The sequence below is a fragment of the Panthera tigris genome, chromosome B1 (assembly GCF_018350195.1).
Source record: "Panthera tigris isolate Pti1 chromosome B1, P.tigris_Pti1_mat1.1, whole genome shotgun sequence".
In the NCBI taxonomy this organism is placed as follows: Eukaryota; Metazoa; Chordata; class Mammalia; order Carnivora; family Felidae; genus Panthera; species Panthera tigris.
The window spans coordinates 178,898,502-178,923,064 of NC_056663.1; the positions used below are offsets into that span (position 1 = coordinate 178,898,502).

Consider the following 24,563-nt stretch of genomic DNA (forward strand, 5'->3'; position numbering starts at 1 on the left):
CTTAAAAATAATTCCAATTTTTGAGTGTATTATATAATTTGTGACATGAGATGGATAAAATTAAGCACAGTTGTTAGTCTGAAACCTTGATAACTTTCCAGCTGAAATTTGCAACTGGCCCCCATACATAAGGGCAGGAAGAGATGGAAGAAATGGAAGAAAGAGGCAGATCCCTCCCCCACCCCAAAATGGTAAGTGGTGGGTTTAATAAGCAGGGGGACTTACATATGAGTCTTGTCTTGGGCAGATGCAAGACAAGTAGACTTCTGCCCGAGACATCACAATCTTAACAGTGTATACAGAGGCCCTACTTGGGTTCAGTCCCATGTATCACCCAGATGGTCTCAAACACACATGGCTCTTGCAAGGCTACGTCCTTGAAGATGGCTTTTACTATGGGCACAGTGGGCAGAACTTGCATTCCAAGGACAGGAGAAGGGGTTATAAGCCTCATTTCCAGGGTCCAGCTTGCGGGTCAACCAGTGGTCATGCCTTCACGATGACCTCCTCTAATAACAATACAACTACTGGGGTGTGACCAGTGTGAGACCATCTATCAGCTCCTTTTTCTCATACGCTATAATCTTAATCAGGCAGACAAAAATCACATGAACTCATTTTGTTGTGAAAGCTACACTCAGTGCTAACTTATGTTAAACTTATAATCACACAAAATTCTGAAGATTTTTTTTTTATCCATGTTGCTTTCAAAGTTTATCTCCCTTAATCTGCATTTGAACATGGCCTTCTTAAACATTTCCTCTTATCTCTATCAAGTAGCATCTTGTCGGACTCCATCCCGGATCCGGCCTGCAAGGACTTTGGCACGTATTCGCTTTGGGATGTTCTGGACCAGGTCACAGGATTCAGGCAATATGGAATATGGAAAAGCATCAGGAGTTTCCTCAGCTGAACTTTGAAAATGCAAACTTTTTCATTAACAGTGTAAGACAACTTGTTTAAAGAGAATAACACAAAGGCATCTAATTTTTGTGGACTGATTGTCTTGTACAATAGATAGCCTGTCATCTGTTTTAAATTTCGTATATGTAGTCACAGATTCAGGAATAAAACAAATAAATAAATCTCACTATTTTCTCTAGTAAACTAAGCTGGTATCCTTGACAACTAAGTGATGTGATGAGTGTGTGTGTGTGTGTGTGTGTGTGTGTGTTTTCCAATAATTTGTTTTTCTAATACAGAATTAAAGGACTGCCTCAGCATAGCTGTTTATTAATTTTGAGCCTACCACTTCTTTTTTTCAAGGAAGGAAGAAAGGGAAGTAATATTGTACGTATGGGTTTGCTTACATGTCTGTCTCTCATTACGAGCCTGAAAATACTGTGAAGTGAGGGGACATGTTATATTGGTTTTTGTGTCTAGTGTAATTAATATGCTCCTAATGTAATTAACACATTCCACTGAATGAATAAGTATATAAATAAATGAATGGAAAGGTCATATAATTCAAAATCAATGTGAAAACAAAGAAATGGTCTTGGAATAATTAACCAACTTCCTCTCTGGTTGCAGAATTCCTCTGCCAGTCTTTTGTGCACTGCGTTGAGCCGATTACAGATTAAAGTAATTACAGTGAATTCTTGATTACTGGCATGCGGTCTAGCTATTTTGTGGATTACCTATCACAACTAATTCCAAACTTATCTGCTGCCACCCAGCATATGTCTGAGTTACACTCAGCCTCAGTGATAGCAGCTGCACGCTTCAGGAAAGCACATTTTATGTTGATATTTCTGTACGGAGTATATAATTATGAAATTCATTCTGGTGGGGGTTGAAGAGAACCAACAAGCATTCCAAAATAAACTGCAGAGTTTGTTTGGTTTTTTAATTCCAAAAGAATATGGGATGACTTGGATAGAAAGTTTCAAACATTTCAACTGGATCTCTCCATAATAGCTTGGAGCCGAATAAGTATCCAGTCTATTCCCACCCTAAGACTTGTGACCTACCTCTGGAATCATTGATAACCAATAATAATTGGACTATAGTAATTCTTTCTTTCACCCAACAAATATTTTTGAAGTGTTACACCGTACTGGGCAACGTGCAAAGGTCAAAACTACAGCCTCCAGAAAGAAACACGGTGCTGCCGACATCTTGATTTCAGCCCTGTGAGGCATACTTAGGATTTCTGACCTGCAGAGCGCTACAAAACAGTAAGTCTGTGTTGTTTTAAGCCACTACATTTGTAGTAATTTGATACGGCAGCTATAGGAGACTAACACAAATCTTAAATAAATAATCAATCAGATTAGACTTTAATCGAAATTGTGTCAAATAAAGACTGCAAGAAAATGATATGTGTGTGTACTGGAGAAAACTCACCTAAGTTGGGGTGTCAGGAAAAGTTTCCCTGACGTTGAAGCTGCGAGTTCAAAGAGAAGGAAGAGATTTCGAACTAAATGACATAAACGTGGAAGAGATTTGCAGAGAGGGAGGGAGAGAGGCATGTATGAATGATCTGAGGAGAAAAGAAAGCTGGTATATCTCAAAAGCTGGTATATCTCAAAAGCTGAACAAGCCAGTGGGGATGATGCCAAGTGATGATGCCCAGTGAAGAGGCCTAAGGCAATTCTAGGGAAATAGCTGGAGATCAGACTAAATATGGCATTATAGACCATTTCACACATTTTCACCTTTATCCTCTGGCAAGTGGTGCACTTGTGAGGGCTTTATATAGGACAGAGATGGAGCTAGATTTGTATTTTAAGATCATCTAGGTTCATTTTTGGTGTATGAATCGAATTGGGAAACAGCAGGTGAATATAGGAAGATCACAATGGACACTCTCAGAGCAATACAGATAAGACGTACTGGAGACTGGTACTGGGGTGGATATAGAAAAATGTAGAGAAAGGGATTCAGTCAGGATCTTTGGAGAGACGGACTGTATAGGAGTTGGTGATTATTTAACGGTAAGATGACAAGAGCCGACAGCCGTGACTCCTAGTTACTGGTGTGGACAACGACAGGGACAGTTGTCTCACACACATACTGAGATAAAAATATATATAAACATATATATTTATGTTTACATTATGTTTACATGTGTGTGTGTGTGTGTGTGTGTTGGTGAAGCAGCCTAGGGAAAAAGACCAAAGGTTCCTTTTTGGATCTGCTCTGATTGAGATGTCTATGAGAATGTCATACAGACGTGGTCAGAACGAAACAGAGACACTGGGCTTTTAGTATCCAGCGAGAAGGCACCTACGTAACATGTTTGCCTCCACTCCCTAACAAATCTGCAGCTGGCCTCAGAAATCTTTTCAACGTAGTGTTCCCCGTAACAATCACAAAGTGAGAGAAGTTGGCAATGGAAAAGAAACCTACTTTCTATGTTCTAGACTATGAGCAGTGGCAAATATTAAGCTGTTAGCGGAACTGCTAGTCAAAGGAAACATGCGAGTAGTACTCACATTACGGGAAATTTTAAAGGGCTTTTTGTGCTGCTTCCCACTTTTTTACTTGAATTTGATTTTTCTGGTTCTCATCAAAGACTCCCTCACAATGGGGAACCGATTTGTTTAAACAGACATGTGCCAACATCGCTCATTTAAAAAACAAAACAAAACAAAACAACCTCTCAGTATGTAATTCTGGGTTATTTTACCATCACCACTACCCACCCCCTACATACAGGTACACACACACACACACACACACACACACATACACACACGCTAAAACAGAAAAAATCAGTTCTGTTTCTCTTTTAGAATTTATTCTTCTGGTAACAATAAATTGTGTGTGTGTGTGTGTGTGTGTGTGTGTGTGTGTGTGTGTGTGTTTTAAACCTGAAGATGTTTCATACCTAGAATTGTGCAAGGCAGTTAAGAATGTCTGCTTATGGGGCGCCTGGGTGGTGCAGTCGGTTAAGCGTCCGACTTCAGCCAGGTCACGATCTCACGGTCCGTGAGTTCGAGCCCCGCGTCAGGCTCTGGGCTGATGGCTCGGAGGCTGGAGCCTGTTTCCGATTTGTGTCTCCCTCTCTCTCTGCCCCTCCCCCATTCATGCTCTGTCTCTCTCTGTCCCAAAAATAAATAAAAAACGTTGAAAAAAAATTAAAAAAAAAAAAAAAGAATGTCTGCTTATATGCTTCTATGTGGAAGAAAAGCATATTTCCTTTGTGGGTTTTTTCTGGCTACTGGAGATTATGGTCCCGTACATACTCTAAAAAATTTCACAATTCAATCCCTTTAATGTCATGTCCATCTTTATTTATTCATCATGTGATTCACTATTGGAAGAGCTTGTGATGGTAAGCCCAGATCCCAGAGCTCTGGTCTCAGCCCCACTACTAAGTAAGTAGCCATTTCCTTTATGGCAAACCACTTTTAATTGTCCCATGGATTTCCCGAATAAAATTAGAGTATTGTACTAATTTATTCGTAAATTTTTATGAAGCCTTAAAATTCTATAATGTTATTATAAGATTATAATGTTTTAGGTAGTCATTATGAAATTACACACTACATAGTAAACAAGACTCCCCTCCCCATGCACACATGGCTATCACATGTTATTACTATATGACTGTAGAAGCACAATGTTCAACTGGAAAAGAAAATTAACTACCATCTGAGGTGAAATAAAGATGATCTGAATAAGGAAAATAAAGAAAAAAGCAATAGTCTACACATATGGTTGACAGGCTCAAAATAAAAGGTCAGTAGGTAAATTGAGCATAGAGGCGCTGTGTGTGCTGGGGGTGGGGAGAAGTAGTTGATGTAAATCAAGCCCCTATTTAACATTAGCTGTTGTGAAATTAAGTCACAGTGACTAACTAACGTTATCAGAGCAGAATCAGAAAGGTTTAAAACAAGGGGAGCCTATGAAGATAATAAAATAAAACACAAGTCCCTTTTGCCATTAAAATTTTACCTAAGTCACTGACATTAGCGTTTTTCGGATTTCTTTTAAAATCACAAATAGCAGCAGATTTCTTGTAGACTATATCTACGCTGGAGTAGGAAAAAGGACTATTTTGCACATCTTTGACTATGATCACGTCTCCTATAGTTCAAGTTTAAGGCAATGGATAGACAACTCACAGCTAAGCTACATACAAGTAGGATGAGTCTCATAGACACGCTGTGATTTTGAACCAGAAAACAATTTTAATTTTTTCATTTTTTTAACATTTATTCATTTTTGAGAGACAGAGGGTAAGCAGGGGAGGGGCAGAGAGAGAGGGAGACATAGAATCCGAAGCAGGCTGCAGGCTCTGAGCTGTCAGCACAGCTCGAACCCACGAATTGTGCGATCATGGCCTGAGGCAAAGTCGGACACTCAACCGACTGAGCCACCCAGGCACCCTGGAAACAATTTTAAAACAGGAACACCGGCGGTGGAAATCAAGATGGCAATTACCAGTGGAGCGGAGGTAAGAAGTGGTATTTGGGAAATGTTATTTATGGGAGGATGGCCTCATTTATATGTTGGTCTGTGAAGTAGTTAGATCGATGTGCTCCTTTTCTAATGACTTATTGACCTGTACACTTAAGGCTTGTGCAATTTTTTTGCGTGCAAATGTCAATATAAAAGTATCGCAAACATCTCCAATAAGTATATGGAGAAAAAGTATTAATACATAACAATGAGTCAGACTCACCTTTGAGAGTCTCTCAGTGTTCAATATTCATGGAACGTCTATCACGCTGAGGATATCTCCAGACGCAGCCGACTACCCCTCACGCACTAAAACTCTTACAAGCCAATAGAAGTGAGACACCATATAAACAAATGGTTACAATGCAGTGCGGTAAACATTAGATGGAGGTTCTCAACCTCCACACTGCTGACATGTTGGCCTGGATAATTCTTTATTGTGGGAGTTTGGCTTGTGCATCGTAGGAGGCTGAACAGCATTCCCCTCGCTCGATGCAAATAGCACCGCCCCTGGTGGTGCCAGCTAAAAATGACTCCAGAGATTGCCCCATGTTCCCGTGTGGGTACCATAACCAGCAGTTGAGAATCATTGAATTAAAGCCACATATGACAATCTGGGGTTACCAAATAGGGAATAGCGAACTGCATAATCGGAGAATGAGGCATCATGTTCTGGGCAGAAGACCAATACAATCCCTTCTTCATTCCATAATATTTTGGAGCAAAAGGAAGTTATTCCATAACCACCAGGCAAAAGTCCAATTTCTCTTAGTGGCACTGTGATCCCAGAAAACAGAGAAACTAGAAAAAAAAAAAAGCTTTGAAACTGCAAAAGGGAGATATGTATCGATAATGCTACAGCTTTCAAGCCAAAAAAAAAAAAAATCTCCCTTAATTGGTTTTAATAAATATGGAATAATTTATTTTACTTTAGTATTTGTCTTTTGCATAAGGCCAGAAAACCATTTTTTTTTTATTTTCCTTCATTCCCTTAACTCACTTTGGACAGTAAATTCTTATGATGAGAATTATGTTTCCACAATCATGTGGTTCAGAGCTATACTAAATCAGCTTCATGGTACTATATTAAACCTTTAAAAATGTAGTGTTGCAGACACCAGGATGTCCGGGAAAACAAGTGTTTTCATTTCAAATAGGAAAGACTAAATCATGCGACGCTCCACTTGATGTCACTTATGACCCTTTTGTTGTTTAGCTGAGAAAAACAAACTACTGAGGAAAGACAGCGAAAGGCAAGATTTTTCTCAGTGATTTTGTTTAAAACCTGCAGCAACTAAAGAGTCAGCACAGGCAGCACACCCTAAAAGGATATTTGCAATTGGCATAAGTTGTTATCTTGGTAAAAACATGAGACAAAATACACTCTCAATTCGGAACTATAATTCTGTGATATCTCAATACACACACACTTGAGAACAGGCCTATTTCAGAGACAAATGTTCACAATTCACAATGGCCAAGCCATCGGGATGTAAATCTCTGCCTATATAAAAAGGAGGCCCTCGGCATGATTTTATACATTGTGATGGATAGGTTGCTAATGGCAAGGGAGTTTTCGGTGGGGGGACCAACATGATTCTGAGGGAAGTATGTTAAGCTACAGAGAATTTCACACTGTTGGCATTTCTCTCTGAAATTCTTGGAGAGCACAGAACAGCTTCTGGCTTACATCACTGCTAGGCATTTCCACAGGGTTTGTACACTAATCATAAGGAACACCTAATTATGAATTATTTTCCAATTTAAAGAAATGTATCATGGGTAAGCTGAAAAACTAAAGATTAGAATTCAGAGGACCCAGGAAGCTAACTAGCAGTACAATATTAATGCTGAAACCTCAGTTTCTCTGATCATAAAGTGAAGGGTTAAAGGCTATCTATCAATTCCATGAAACTTTTCCGTCCTACTAGCAGATAGAAGAGAGAAGACTCTACTTTTTCATGTATGCTTAATACAATTATATATTTCCATGCTTAGAATTTATACATAGTTTATCATTTAAACTAACAAGAGCAAAAGTGAATCTGAAGTTTAACTTTGAAAAAAAAAAAGAAAGATTCAAATAGAAATGAAAAAAAAAACCACACTGTATTTTCATGCTACTTACACATAACCTCTGGCTAAGCAAAATATGGTTATGTTCTACCACTTAAAATGTACCAACTGCCAATAATTGAGGAAATATTATTTTGACAAGTACATCCAAAGGTATTTATAGCATCATTTTCTAAGCAAGAACAAAATTGAAAAGTTTCTAAAAATATCAAATAATATAGTATGATACGAGAAATTGATGAGTGGAAATTAATCCATTAATTTAACTCCACTGGATTTATGAATCATAATTTTTTTTAGACCTTTAGTATAGCTGAAAATCATCTTACTTAAATCCCTCAACTGATAGGTAATTATATAAGAGCTACCCAACAGAAAATAAGGATTTGGGGGTCTTTGACATGTTACCGCTCTTTCAACATCACATGTGTATACAGCTACTTTCCTCAGTGGTTATTATAACATAATAACATACACACGTTAATTGCACAGATGCGCTGTTAGGAGAATCTAACAATCACCTGGCCAGTGATGTTATACAGCTTGCAGTGTATCACTAGGGAATCAGAACCAAGAGAGTGGTGATGAATCAGAGAACAGTAATTACCTCTACCGGAAAAACAACTCAAGATCGTGTAATGCTGATGTTGAATCATTAGAAGCATCATCCTCACATTCAAAGAACAGCACTTTAAGTATATAAGGTGAAGCTGTGGTGTAATACAACTGATTCAGTAGACAGCCCATGAATCTCTATGTCTCTCTCTTTTGCCGCTCCGCAATCACCTTTTCTTGATATCAGGAAGTCAGATCTTTTGGCCACAAACCCCAAAGGTCTATCCAAACCCAGTGTATGTAATATACTGTAAAATATGTAGATCACAAGAGATTTTATTGTAATGATTTTGATACAGAAAAGTGTTCGATTTAAACAGCATCAAAACAATTCAATTCAAAAGCAGAGGGCCACAGGCTGGATGCTAGAGAATCAAACAAGTATAAAATGTTTGCTTTCTTCCATGAGCCTAATACCTACTAATCAAAAGTGCAATTAGCCTGCATACTCTACTGTGAGTCACATGTAAAAATTTGAAAGATGAAAAGAAAAGCTAATACATCCGTATTTATTTTTACATGCAAATTTTTAATACAGTTTTAGCACCTCAAAATTTGAACATTATAAAATAGAGCGGATAATGCTGGTCTAGGGCCTGGGGTAGATTGAGCAAGAGGGCATGTACTTGGGAAGAGAAGTTTCTGAGCAGATAAGCAGAACATCCTAGCAGTTGGTGTTTGTTCACATAGACGCCAAAATATGTAAAGGATGAGGCATGATCTGAAAGTTACAATGAACAGACAAGCCGTATTTGGGGAATTTAGCCTGACACCTTCCAATTTGAAGTGCAGGTGATATTTTACAAGTAAATGCTAGGTAACCATTTGTTTATACCTATCAGTGTCCCCTCTGCTCTATTTCCTGGGAGTATCCTGAAGAGATTTTTTTTTCCTGTTCAATAGTATGTGCTTTAACAATCAGAGAATTCACCAACCATTTTTCCCCTGGGAAATTTTGTTCTTTCCAAGACCCTCACTGGAGACAGAAAGGTCATGCTTTTGAAACCAGAGAAGCCTGGTGTTCCACTATTAACTAAACACATTGCAAAGTATTTGACCTCCTTGACCTCAGATTTGACCTCAGATTTCCCCATCTGCAAAATGGAGTTAGTGAGAGCCACCTTTTAAAACTCTGAGAATCTAATCCCTGATTTATGTTTGTGCTTGAAAAGAACCTAATACATGTTAGATGCTACAACCAATGCTACTTCTCATGTTGTTTACTAATTTTCGTCTTTACCATCCCAGAAAACATCAAAGATTCCCAGCTTCAAGCATATCTTCATAAAAAGGTCACTTTTAGTCTTTCTTCTGAACTAACGTCCAAAGTACCAACGCATGGAGAAGACTTCTTTCTCTTTTCCATGAGCTTTACGCAATCTTTACACTTTTCTGTATCAGGTAGAAACAAAATCTGGCTGGCTTTTACTTTCCTTTCCATCAACTACACTCTTTGCTTCCCTCACCAGAAATGATTTTGCCCTCTAACGAACCCTCTCCCCTGCATATACAGGGGAACAAAATTAACAGTTATTGTTTTTGAAATACGGTGCACTGAAAGGGCAGTTGACAAGTACTAAAACACATTTACTGGCTTAGTCAGATGTCACTGCGATCTACTCATTGTAACCAAAAGGTTGATGAAATCTTTAAATGCTGAATCGTTATTACACATTGACCCTTCGTGTCTTTGTTACCTAGCATTCAACTTTATATCACTGGTATTGGAAGGAGCCCAGGATGAAAACAACGTTTTGGATAGGCAAATAGAACGTTCTTAAAAAAAAAAAAAAAAAAAAAAGAATTCACTGTAATAAAAACAAAATGAACAGCTTCATTACAACAAGAGTAGCAATAATAAAGAACAAAAGAGGGGCGCCTGGGTGGCTCAGTCGGTTGAGCCCAGATCCTGCTTCGGATTCTGTGTCTCCCTCGCTCTCTGCCCCTCCCCCGCTCATGCTCTGTCTCTCTCACTCTCAGAAATGAATCAATGTTGAAAAAAATTGTTTTAAAAGAACAAAAGAGAAAAGGAGAAAAACGATTTGTAGGAAGCAACATGGCTGTAAGATGTAGGGTTTAGTGTGAAAGGTACAGAGCGTTAACACTGTTGATCAAACACATTTGCGTAACCATCCTTCAGACCAGGCAAAATTCCTCTGGGCGAATGATGTTTCTTCCAGTCTTCAATGATAAAATTGCACATAGTAAGTTGAAAGAATTCAAGACAGGAATTTAATATATTCAGCTCAGAAATTACTCTCACATAGGACAGCTTAAAGTAAAAAACAAAACAAAACAAAAGCTTTATGTGGCGTAGCAGCACAATAACAAGATAAAGAACTAAATGCCCAAGGGATCCAAACCCAGTGGTAAGAAATCAGTAAACAGCTAATTAGCGTGGTTACAGATACTAGGGCATTTGCCACTCTTGCCTAATAAAAGACCCTCTCCTTCTTACACGGATATTAGCAATATTACTTACTTATGCAGATATTTTAAAAATAATTTATGGTATCATTTACTATTAACCTATTTATCCATAGGCCTACCTTTGAATATAATTCCAGGAATTAGTTACTTGCATGGTTTAGAACACTAAGTGTCTTCTCACTGGAAAGGAAAACTTACAACAGCAGCAAAACGACAAAAATAGAAGACCAAAAAAAAAAAAAAAAAAAAAAAAGCAGAAGATGTAACTGGTTGGAGTGTTTCATAAAAAAAAATAAGAAAAATATCTGCAAAATATCACATATGGAAAGTAAATAGCCTAACAAATGAGAGATCTGGCAAATCAATAATGACTAAAATCAGGACAGGTTTGTGCCAATAAAAATAAGAACAAACGACATGAAGAGGGGATTTAAAGGCTTCTGCTGAGGTAGAATTCAAAAATACATTCATATGTATGTTATATGTATATATATATATATATATATATATTATGTGGATCAGAATGGTTAAATTTTTAAATATTGACAAAAATCTATATTAGCCACGTTAAAGGGAAAGGCTACCTCAGGCATTATTGGCACTATATTATGGTATGAACCAATGCAGGGAAAATTTCATATGTACAGGCATAAATAAACCTCTGCTCAGAGATGTGACTGACAGTATGTTTGCCAAAATACTAACCGTGGGTTGGGGTGGCTGGTGTAAATTTCTACTTCTTTTTTAGAATTTTCTTCATTTAATTTTGTAACATTTAAAACCTATCCCCAAGTATGCATCATTTTCACAAAAGCAATAATGCTACTTTGTGGTGAAATGCAATTGCTCTTGTTAAGAGTTCAGCCCAAAGGAATCAGGGCACAAAGCAGAAGGCGGAGATCTCTGCTGTGATTCAACATAAACAAAGGAACAATGGTCCAAGGACAAAAGGGCTAACGTGTGACCTGGTTTTCCGGGGTCTCAAAATATAGTTCTAACGAAGCTAAGGCTGGTGCAAAGGGGCAGGTTGTGGGAGAGGCGAAGCACCACATGAAGTGTCAAGATATTCATAACAGACCTTGTTATGTTGATGGTCCTCAGCAGGACCCGTGTGAATTTCAGTTCCTGCATCTCTAAAGCGAGGAGTCTGGGCTCCAGTTCTGATGTGCTAAGGAGCTAAGGTCCCAAGAACAGCTATTCATACCCCAGCCATGCTTTACTGATGCGAAAAAAGCCTTGTAAGTTTTGCAGGAAGCACTGCAGACAGAAATAAACTGAAATTATGGTGGAAAACAGTTAGCTCCGCATAAAAAGTTAACTTGGTGAAACCACATCCTTCATAAAGGTTAAGAGGTTGTGGTCTTTAACAAATAAGACGTTCTGAGTGAGGGGAGATAACTTCCCTGTGTCACCCTCAATAATAACGTTAATGACTTGATGAAAACAGCATCCAGACGGTCTAAAATGGTTAGGTTGCCACAGCATCGCAGCACTGAAGCAGACAGCGAAATTAGATTTCTAAAATATGCCTATTAAATGAAAGGCATTCAGAAAACACACCCCAGAAGGGAAGTCACTGTGAAAGGTAACAAGGTTGCCAGGAGATTCAAACAAAAGGGGAAAAGAAGTTGTGTTTTGACAGTGGGTTTGAAAAGGTTTCATTCAAACATCACCATTAAACTTGTTTTCTAATTTCAGAAAGTATTTCATTACCTCTCCATTTCAACCTTCACGTTGACTCACCTCCACCACCGCTGTTCTTTGGTATTTGGAATATCTGACATCAGGGAGGCATTTGAAAATTAAAAAAAAAAAAGCTTCCAAAATTATTCTAAGAGTTAGATATACAATTCCACCGTCAAATCTTGCAGGATTTTGTGTTTAGAATTTAAATCGAATTACCTTTCTTCTTAGCGGCAAAAATATGGGTTTTGAGGGTCATTAAGCTCGTATTTTCAGTAATTCACATATATATCAGCCTCTGTTTATTCTTATTATGTGAACAAATCATAGTCCTGGTTTACACTGATTTAAAACATACAAGTCAGAATATAGTAAGGAGTCGTAAAATGACCTAAAATTCATTTCAGTTACTTTCTTAAGCATTAACAGAATTCATATACATATATGTCAAGTTGTGATTTTATATTTTATAAATATAAAAATGTGTTATCTACTTTCTACTGGTCTATGGCAACTGCAGAATATGGTTTCTGTTTTTAATATCTGACTTCCAAGCTTTAGTAACATCTTGTAATCTTGAATTATTTACGAAGCTCAAAGTTTAATCTATATCTCTTCTTTTACCTGCCTAAATTCTCAGCCTAAAAAGAAAAGAGAACATATTCTATTATGAAGAGTTGCTCCAAGCAATACCCAGGATTAATACAACTGCTCTCCATCCATGGAAGGGGAAGATCTCTGCTCTGTTCAAAAACAAAATGTAAAGACTCCAGAGGATTACTCTAAAATAGTGACTTACCAAAAAACAGAAAAATAGAGTGCTTTAAATCTCGTAAAATTACTTTCTTCTTTTTTTTCTTTTTGCAATCTATTAATTTTTCTTGGCATAACTTCTTAGATGAACTAAATTTAGGTGTTAAGAGTGAGGAACACTTTGTTCAGAACTAACAAAGAAGTCACTGTATTTCCTAAAAATGTCCTCATTCCATCAAAAGTAAGAAAATGGGTTCAAGCAAAAAAAAAAAAAATCAAGAGGGTTAAGTTTGTACCTGGTCCTTCCATAAAATTACTGTCACCGCATTCAGCTGATGATTACCCAGAGAGTGCCCCTTGCATTAACAATGCCGACAGATCCGACATTTTACTGATGGCAATGGCCATCCGGCAGATTAAAGCACAATGTAGATTTAATCTCCCCAATGACTTGATAGCCTCAAATGAAGGATTCTCAAATTTCATGGTTCTGACCTATTCAGGGTGAATAAGTGAATAATAAATTACCTGTCCCTAGCTCTGTAACAAGACAAAGAGCCGGATTAGGCCAGCCCTGTGCTAACTCTCATGTATTACTAAGTTTACCAACATAATCTGCATGCCACCGAGCAAAAGATCATCCTACTTAACAGATTTCAAGAAATTAACTTGCACTGATATATGACCCTATCTGATGCCAATCCAGTAAGGTGGTAGCAGCAGGTTACAGAGAAGCCAGATTTCAAGAGAGGCTCATTTGACTGGTGATTAAGGATAACTTCCAGCGAAAGTGATTTCTCATCAGGGAGGCAGGATGTGTTTGCTGCAAAGAGCAAAAGTGCCCACCGGCCAGCCAGACCGTTAGTCACAGCCACACCAAATGTGCGGGTCATGGCCATGCTGGAGAGTCTGGCTAAACAGACAATAGACAAGTGATGTCTTGGGAAAAAGACAAAAGCCGAGAAACACATACACAAAGCACAACCGTAAAAGAAAAAGCAGCAGGTGTAGCCACCTTGATGTTGTGTTCCGAGTATGACAAACTAAGTGTCTTTAGAAAGCTTTAAGGTATGTTGTGCTTTCCCTAACTCACTCCAACCACAGTGCTGCCGACACATAGGCACCTGACCAACGTGCAGCTTCCGGTCTGTGTGGGCAGACCCACAAGTCACCCAGCAGCAGATCTGGTGGACACTGAAAATTAGCAATGAGCCTTCTGGCTGCTTGAAGAGAAGAAAAGAAGCCCGAAACACGGTAATGGCTAGATCGTGATGGTAGGTGAGTCACTTACCTCAGAACCACAAAGCTCCTAATCAGAAAGGCATAGATAATAGCGCTTGCTTTGCCTGAAAATAGGTATAAACATTATAAACACTACATAAAAGGTAATTCTTGTTTTTCTTGAATGCTCCTAGAAGTTTATTATTGCCCTCCCCCTCCGAAACCTCCCACCCTCCCCTTGTACTTTTTCAGAGGCCTTCAAACAGAGTTTCATGGTAAATAAGAACTATAAAAATTCAGACTTCTGGGGTGCCTGGGTGGCTCAGTCAGTTAAGCGTCCAACTTTGGCTCGGGTCATGACATTGCAGTTCGTGGGTTTGAATCTCGTGTCCGGCTCTGTGCTGGCAGTTCAGAGCCTGGAGCCTGCTTCAGATTCTGTGCCGCTCTCTCTCTCTCTGCCCCTCCCCGGTTTGCTCCCTCTCTCAAAAATAAATACAGATTTAGAACACAATTCAGACTCCTGGGTGACACCATAAAAACCCTGCATGGCTCCAGTCGTTTTGCTGTTCCTTACCAAAGTTGCTTCATAATCTTTTCTGCGTAACCCCCAAGGACTTTCTGCCTCTGGAACATTGTCCTTTTCACGTAAGAAAGTGGCAGGAGGTTCGAACTAGTGAATTTTAGAACTGGATAAGAAATTCAAAACCCTCACTTATTTCAGTTGAAATCTGGCCCAGAGAGAATAGGTAACCACAAAAAAATTATACAGTTAGTAGGTGTTAAAGCTACTGAGTGGTAACAGTTCTCTTAATTTCTAACAGTGCTCGGTATCCGGAGACATTTTTGGGAAGAGAGAGCAAGTTCTTCCCGGCATCTAGTGCACAGAGTCCAGGAATGCTGTTAAACATCCTATATGCCCCACAAGAAAGAAATACACAGTCAAAAATGTCAAGATTGAGAAACTTTTATCTAGAGCATGAGGTGGGGAAATTGAGATTTTTTTTTTAAATAGAAATTGTAATCAAGTTTAAATTGTATCTTGAAATGTCAAAGCTGGTGTGTTAATAATGGTTTTCCTTTCAAATTTCCATTCTCTGCCCAAATACACCATGAAACAGAATATGTTTCCAATTCTGCATAGAACTGGTATTTACTATCATCACATTTCATTTACCTTGAAATGTTAATTGCAGTACAGCAGGGCTCCATGGTTGATTTAAATTTACATTTGCTTTTAAATTTGATTAATCTAGTCTCTTAGGAGTCCATTCTTCCATAGCTACTCAGAGGGAAAATAGGCTTTTGAGTACACAACAATGTAAAAAAAAAAAAAAAAAAAAAAAAATCCTGGCTGATTTGGTGGTTACATTTCACATCTAAAGTGACTTTAAGTAGAAAAAAAAAATAAGGGTTTCTTGCTAACAGAAGAATAAAATGTATCATCATTTATACTGGATATCTGTCCTGAATATCTTGGGCATGCCTTGACACAGTAGTAAATATCAGAGAAAATATAGCTTCAACTTACTTTCCATATTTCAGAAAATGTGCCACCTCTTATGAGTATCCATGTTTGATTAAAAAACAAATGTAAATATATGAAACTTGAGCTAGTCCTCTTAGGAGCCAATATGGCGGCTTACATAGCACCAGTTCCTATGTCTAGCCTCTGGCTCAATTTTCGACTATGCCTTCTGAGACTCACAGCTTGGACACTGCTGAATATGGGTCAGCTGCCTGCCGTGAGAAGGTTCTCATGGCTATGCCCACAAGAGGTGGTCAATGATAAATGGAAGAGATGTTTTAAATATGTTTTAAATATCTAATACGTACAAAGTATTCTCTGAGACGTTGTATTCCTAACCCAGAAATGGCAAATACCAGAAGGACCTTTCCCCTCCCAAGTTTCTCTAATCAATAATGTCAATTTCCCAATAATATGGGTCCATCATAAAGTTTTTCCCAATTTAGTACTCCAAGAAGCCATGATGAATCAATCCTTATGAAGGAAGAGTGTGAATGAATCCCATTTGCCATCCCTGATAAACATTAAGAGCATAAGTAAGAAACACTTTGCTGTTAAGGGAGGCTGAATCCACATTTTTAAACAGATTTTTTTTTTTTTCCTGAGACTGGTAGACCTGAGTTTAAACCCTGGTTCTGTTGTTTCCATGTTAATTTCTATGAATTACTCCACCTTAGCCTCCCACCCCAGGCAGAACAACTGGAAGCTTGTGAGGAAGGTTTTGGAATTTGGAGCGTGTAGTATTAAATAAGTGTTTCATGCGCAAAGCTTTAAAGTCCTTCTTCCTTTGGGGATTTTTCAGAAGAATTATTATGATTCAGTAAAGATCATCAAGTAGTGCTGTTCGATTTGATCACCAAGAGGTTTTCTACTCTACCACTGTTTGGGCTAACATATTAATAACTTGAGACTCCTCTAAGGAGTCTCACGAGATTAGGATTCTGGCTGATTAGAGAAAGCAGTATTACTGAAGCACAGATTCTCCCCTGACATATTTGAAGCTCTTAGTAGCCTGAGCTACAGCCTGGGGTCTCAAATAATTATTTTCCCCATCTCCTATCCAGCACCCGCCCCCCCAACACACCCCCATGCCTTTCACTCCCCTGACTTGGACACAATTGTTAAACTGCATAGTATATGGAACTGCAGGTATCTACATACAAGCGAATAGCCTTAATCGAATCTGATATGACTCTACGACTTGGTAAGTCTTGCCTTCTCATGCATTTTGTCATAGCCTCTTAAATATAAAACATGAAAGTGGCACAAAGTCACTCATCTCTCGCCAGAAATAGAGATGCTTACATCACGATCCTTTTTCAATAGGCAAACACTATTCTTAGGTGTTCTGTTGAAGTAAACAAATTAAAATAGCAGAGCCTAAGTGGCAGTTTCCACCTATTTTCTCTACTTTCCTTATTTCATTTACTTTCCATCAACAAATTTCTTTTCCTAGGTTATAACTTAGTTTTTTTTTTTTATTTTTTTTCCTGAGGGAAAAACACCAAGTTTCATTACTTCTATGTAGCCATAGAATGCAAGCTGATTTTTATGTGTATATGGGTGTTAGTTTTCAGGAGTAAAGTATTGTAATTTACTATCCCTCTCTAAATATATCTCAGGAGTGATGTATTTGATGTCAGTGGCTATCAAATTTATCACCTCAACAATACACTCTGAAGACAAATGAATGATAGCCAGCTATGATCTGAATGTTTGTGTCTCCCTCAAAATTCACACGTTGGAATCCTAACGCCCACAGTGATGGTGTTAGGAAGTGGGGCCTTTGAGAAGCGAATGGGTCATATGGGTGGCACCTTCATGAATGGAATTAGTGGCCTTGTAAAAGAGACCCCATGGAGCTTCCTCACCTCTTCTACCATTGGAGGATACAAGGAGAAATCTGTTGTATACAACCAGGAGAAGATCCCCATCAAACCATGAACTCAGACTTCCAGCCTTCTAGAACTGGGAGAAATAAATCTCCACTGTTTGTAAGCTGCCCATTCTGTGGCATTTTGTTATATAGCAGCCTTCATAGACTAAGACATCATCATGACTTAACAGAAACCATACCCTACTCAGTTTGCAAAGGTGGAGAAAAGGCAGAATGATAGTTCTAGTGCTATTTCGAAATCAAAGCTTTCACATACATGATCTTACAGATAGCCAAACAACTATCTTTATCTCAATGTTACAGTGAGGCAACTGGAGCTTAGAGATGTTGAATAATTTGACCACTCATTTCGTCTTCAATCATTTACCTTCAGGTAAGATGAATTCCATTTGCCCTTCCTGCTACAGGCAGAAAACTGTGAACATTCTTCTAGTCAATAATGTTAAATGAGCATTCTCAAGCAGAAGCATCTTGTGTATGGTGTGTAAAACACACACATGTTTAGAGCTAGGTAAATTTGTGTTTTAATTCTGGGATTTAACCTATAATTGTTCCCAAGGTCAGATATATCTAGTAATTATAGGAACTGATTTCCAAATGAGGTGAATCTGATTCCTAGGGCCAGATGTATTCCATTATACCATAATTCAGCCTTTAGAGGAATCTCGCCAATGGAATAATTTCTTCTTTAAATCAGATGTGCCATACTTCGACATCAACACACACACACACACACACACACACACACACACAGTTACTTACTCAGTCTCATAAGAACTGAAGGAACCTTGCAAGGTTTTGAAAAATATGTTCTTCACCCTAAATAAAACTACACATTCCAAAAACAATCTTGGAGTCACTTTACAAAACAAATTTCCAGAGAATTCTTTTGGTTTCCTTCAGTTCTTCCATCAGTTAGAGTAAGAAATAAGTCAAAAGTGGAGGCCAAACATACACAATATTTCTCTTGGGTAGCAGAATGTCAAGGAAAAGAAGCATGGTATCTGAAGTCCATTGGCTGGTGATACTTGGAGAAAACCAAGAGGGTTTCATGGAGCCCACATAGAATTACCAGGTGGCCAGTCAATCAGGAAGGCAAAGTCTATATACTAGAGGTAAGGAGGCAGTAGGCATGAGGTTAGTGTGATGTCTGGTGGTGAGTATTCAACCACCGGGTAGAGCCCTGCCATAGACTCTCAGTCCCTTTGAAGTTTAGAAAGAGAAAAGCCATTCAGTAAACACATATACCAAATATAGCAACCTAGTTAAATAACTGGATACAGAGAATGCAGAGTGAGAAAGGGTCAAGTATAGAAATGCTAGCAATTGAAAACAAAAGAAAACAAAACCAAAAAAAAAAAAAAACAAAAACAAAAAAAAACACCCTGATTTCTTGACCTGACTCTGAATGGATTCAGGACAGATCACTTAGGCTCGCTGAAGTCTGTTTTCTCATATATAATATGAGATGAAGGTAAATTATCCCAAAAGCTATTTCTAGCACAAATAGTCAATGGCTTGGTCAGGGAAATGAGGAGAAGAACAGTTATTAAAATTGAAGGTAGAGTGTAGGAAAAATCAATATCAAAGTAGACTCAGTGCTTAGCCATCAAGTTGAAATTTAAAAGGCCAATCCTATTTCTTCCATGAAGACTGAGCACACGGTAAAGCTGTGCCCCCAACCACAAATAGTACATTGCGAATATCCTCTCTGTTGAAGTCTCCCCCCCGCAAAAGTTTAACTCAATTGTACTTGTAATGATATGGGATTATGTAAGAGGAAATAATAGCTGGTGTCTATAAAGAAAGACTGTTTGAAACTGTATGAAGGCACAGAAAGGAAGCCGAGGAGGAAGAGGAAGAAAGAAAGGAGAAGAGACTGGTCCTTTCGCACAAAAACAGATTATGCTACAGGTAGAGTAATATTGTAGACAAGACTAGGAACCTCACAAAATTTTAGCTTTCAAGACAATTTTGACTGGAGCTACAGGGTACAGACTAGGTCCCAGACTAACACAGACACATCTGTACCCACAGAGAATGGAGAACCTATTCTGCCTTGGATTCAGGGAGTAGAAGTTAAAGGAGAAATAGCCGGAAAGAACAGTGACCTCAAGTGGTTTGGGGCTTGAGGAGGAGGAGGCCAATGTTGGGGGGGGGGTTATGGTTAGTGGAAGAAAATGATCAACGCTTTGAATTTAGTAAATTCTATCTCTCAGAACAAGCAGCAGGGATACATTTTGCACACAAAGGAAATGTAACCAAAAAGGTAAAATAAGGTAACAAAAGTATGTCACCAGTTAATTTTGAGTAAGCAGAAGTTATGCATCTGGAACTAATCTAATTCGCATTCATGCACCCACACGAGCACATATTAATTAGTCTAAGTCTATCCCTACCATTAATAAAACAGAGTTCTTTAGATGCTGAAAATCTGTCCTATGATACCTTCAGCAGTCAGGGGGAAGAAGGCTGAAAGTAACATGAAAGGGAAAAAAGCCCTGTAGCATCGGACTCTACTTGTATTGAGGGTCAGGAAACCCACGTTGTGATCTGACAGACACCATTATCTGTGTGACATGTAGCAAATTGCCTCAACTTTAAAATAAGAAACTTGAACTAATGTGATTTTTTCATATAAGCACCTATGATTTCCCCAAGCAGGGTCTTCAGAAGGTGAGTCCTCTCTGGTACACGAGCAAATGACGGCCAAAAGGCCAAGTCCCGTCTAGTGGAAAACTCTCCTGGATGGCAGTTTTTCATGTGTCCACTTGAGTTATAAAAACATAGACATCCCCATGCCATTTTTCTCCACCCACAAACTACAAATAAACGAGTGGTTTTAGTTTAAAAGGAATGTTAAAGGCCAATAAGTGCCATTAACAATGCAAAAGAATGTTAAAACAGCTTCATTTTTGAATCGGTAAAGAACCTAATGTGATTTCTCAAGAGGATTCAACCTCTGTGGTGTGCTTTTCCATTTTATAATGAGTAATAAGAAGAGGGCTTGGAAAAAAGATAGTATTTCCAAAGCCCAAGAGTGAGGGCCAGTTTATCACCTAGCTAGGCTCCTACAATTTTAATTGCATATTTAGGTCATTGGCTGTAACGGCCGATGAGCTGTTACCATGAAACATCCTACAATCATTAAAGAAAATGTTAGAAGGAGAGGGAAGTTGTAAATGGAAATGTTAAGAGATTCTTAACTATGCTGTCTTAAATGCTACTGTTGAAATACAAACTGAACTTTGAGCATGATTTAACAGAACTATGAAAAGAAAGACCTCTGAGCCCCCACGCTTACTTTCAATTGTACTGAAAGCTATCAGTGTTGTGTTTATGCCAGACTAATTTAGTCAAGAGTAAAAGTATTCATTTAGACACACAGCCCTCACTGCATCTGTCCTCATCTGAAAAGAAGAAAAACTATGTAAAAAAGGAAGGAATGCTCTTTGTTATAGAAATGTTTAAAATGCTCAAAAATCACCAGTTAGTATGCTAGCACTGTGATAAATTCACATTAGAAACATAATTATGCAGAGAATTACCTGATAATATATTACTTTTACCATTTATATTTTCCAGTTGGGTCACATACTTGTTTATACAGAACACTTAAAATTTTTAAATGCCTTTAAAGTTGCTATCCAAAGGTTAGTTCCCTCCAAAGTTTTTATGTTCTACGAAAGATTTCGGATCGCCACTGTTACACCCACTGAAACTATTTTAGAAGGTAACTGACGTGAAGAAGGTAATATGAATACACAAGTTTGTATGTGTAGTGTAGGTAAAGAATCCACTTATATACAATCGATTGGATGTATATTTTATGGGACTGAAATTAGTATTGCTCATTAAAGACAGAGCAAGGTAATTCATTAAATATATATTAATAGGAGCAAAATGGAAACAGATCTGCATTTTTCTCTTGAAAATTACTTTAAATAATACACTACCTTTATTGATGTCAGTGCTGAATTTCGACTTTATATTGATATATTACTAGATTTAAGTGCAATGGTAGAAATATGAGTAAAGTAATACAGAAAAGGTGGGAGACAGGAAAGAATAAGAAGATGGGATAAAAATTCAAGAACTCTGTAAAACACGTAATGCAATTCTCCAACAGAAAATAAAAATCATACTGTAGTTTATTTATAAAACTCCTTCCCATTATTAAAATTCACTCTAAGATTAACTTAGAATTATGATTTGTAGCAAATGTTAGCTAATAATTTCCATCATTCTCTTTAAAAAAGGGGGGGGCGCCTGGGTGGCTCATGGGGCGCCTGGGTGGATCAGTCAGTTAAGCGGCCGACTTCGGCTCAGATCATGATCTCGTGGTCCGTGAGTTCGAGCCCCGCGTCAGGCTCTGTGCTGACAGCCCAGAGCCTGGAGCCTGTTTCAGATTCTGTGTCTCCCTCTCTCTGACCCTCCCCCGTTCGTGCTCTGTCTCTCTCTGTCTCAAAAATAAATAAACGTTAAAAAAAAATTAATAAAAGTGGGGGTAGCCAGCCATCTATCTTATATAGGAAAAATTCCAAGTTCACTTGGTTGGCTAAAGAAGTGATCATTTCATAGTGTACTCTTCACATTTGCCTGCTGCCTTTGTCTACGTGAAGGCAAACAAGCATTTTGGCAAGTCAGACATTAATGCGTGTGAGTGTGGGCAACAATTCTTTCACAGGACAGCTGGATGAGTCCTACAAAGACTTTTCAGCCAAATGTTGATTCTAAAGCCTTCTGGTGTGAAACACACGGAGAGGCCTGCAGCACAACCAGCTTGAAGCAGCCCCTGATACAGGAAGCGAAAACTATCAACAAGGAATTCTCAGCGGTACACCCATACTTTGTGAATTTACCACATGGAAAAGAGAGGTAAAAAGCATAAAATCTGAACAGTAGCATTACAAGCAGTTGTTTTGTTTTGTTTTGTGTTTTGCTTTGCTTTGCTTTGCTTCGTTTTGTTTTGGTTTTGATTTGTTTTGTTTTAAGTAAGTTCAGGGCGCCTGGGTGGCTCAGCCGGTTGAGCCTCGGACTTCAGCTCAGGTCATGATCTCAAGGTTCATGAGTTCGAGCCCCACATGGGGCTCTGTGCTGACAGCTCAGAGCCTGGAGCCTACTCTGGATTCTGTGTGTCCCTCTCTCTCTGCCCTCCCCACCCCCTTGCACTCTGTCTCTCTCTCTCTCTCTATCTCTGTCTCTGTCTCTCAAAAAGAAATAACTGGTAAAAAAAAAAAAAAGTAAGCTCTATGCCCAATGTGGGACTTGAACTCGTGACTTCGTGATCAAGAAATCATATGTTCTACCACTTAGCCAGTCAGGCGCCATTGAACTGTAGCATTATGAACCATGAACAAAGTTGAAGAATTTTCTTTGCATCTCTACACTCTTGGTTTTTCAAAACCTGATTTCTACACTCAGACTGAGAGTCCAAATACACGCACACACATACATACCTACACACCACATATTTGGCACAGTAATAAATACAGTTGTGCACATTTACCTCATGAACAAGGGTTCTTAACAGAAGGCACTTTGCCCTCAGGTGACATGGGGTAATGTCTGGAGGCATTTTTGATTTTCACAACTTGGGTGGCGCTATTCGCATCTCATAAATAGATACCAAGGACGCTGTTAAACATCCTACAACACGCAGGTCAGCCACTTACAAAGAAAAGAATCATCCGGCCCAAAATGTCAACAGTGCCCAGGTTGAGAAACTGCAGTCAATATATTCAGATGTGTAAGTGTCACTACGTACATTTTTGTCTTGATAAATGTTAACTATCACTTAAGAGATAACTTCAAGATGAAAGTAAAAATCTAAAAACACAGCATTTTTAAAGCAGCGTTGAGTCAATCAATTTCCATGTTGAGTCAGTTTCTAGTTTTATAGTATTCAAATAAGAAGAGATGATAAATCACTCCTTCCATCTTAACTTTACATAGACCTGGTTTTTTTTTCTTTTTAAAAAAATAGATATTTTTAGAGGAGCATCAGTTTCACTGAAAAACTGAGCAGAAAGTACGAGATGTCCATGTACCCCCTGCCCCCCACCACACAACTTCCCCCATTATCGACATCCTCCCCCATTATCGACATCCTCCACTTATATTTGTTATAATCAATGAGCCTACACCCACACATCGTTATCACCTAAAGTCCATGGTTTACCTTAGAGTTCCCCTTGAGGCTGTGCATTCATTCTATGGATTCTGGCAAATGTGTAATGCCATGTATCCACCATTAAAGTATCACACATATTAGTTAACCAGCCCTAAAAATCCCCTCGGCTCTGTTGACACAGAATTATTTCCTTTTGAGTGCACAGACCTGTGTTTTCAAGTTTTAAACACACCACAACCTAAGCAGTATAATTCCACAATGAATTAATATATTAATCAGAGGAATCTGGAGGTTGGATTAGTTTTGCCAAAACAACTATAATTTCGACTCCACAAATGATAAACAAATTAATAAATATTAAACACGGATCCCACAAATTTTCCAAGTTACATTTCTGTGTCAAAATAAACATCTTACACTAACATTCACAGTAAATGTGAGAGACGGTATTTCCATCAAATACAGCATCTGAAAAGGCTTAACCTCCTATTAAAAGAACCAATATGCTTTTAATGTGTTTCACCTTTTGAGACCAATGTGTAATAAAACCCTCAAATTAAGTAGATTGCATTTTAGCTTAGATAAACTAATAGCACAATTAGAGCACCACATAATTCACCATTACTGCTCCAAGGGAAATCACTTAAGTATTTAAGCTCTTTAGAAGGACTTCTCTGATAAAGTAATGACTATCTACAAAACTCTCCTGAAGATTAGTAGTATTGGTGTCCATGGTAGGTGAAAAGAAGGAGAGGGGAGCACTTAACACTCTAAGATGCACTTTTAGTGGCCAAAAGCACACAGATTATTTTTTCTTG

General features: G+C 38.3%; 1 protein-coding gene across 1 annotated transcript in view; it reads right to left on the bottom strand.

The window, feature by feature from the left end:
• The window catches only part of PCDH7 (protocadherin 7), a 420,489-nt gene that overhangs the window by 276,444 nt on the left and 119,482 nt on the right, over positions 1-24,563 (bottom strand). The window lies entirely within an intron of this gene.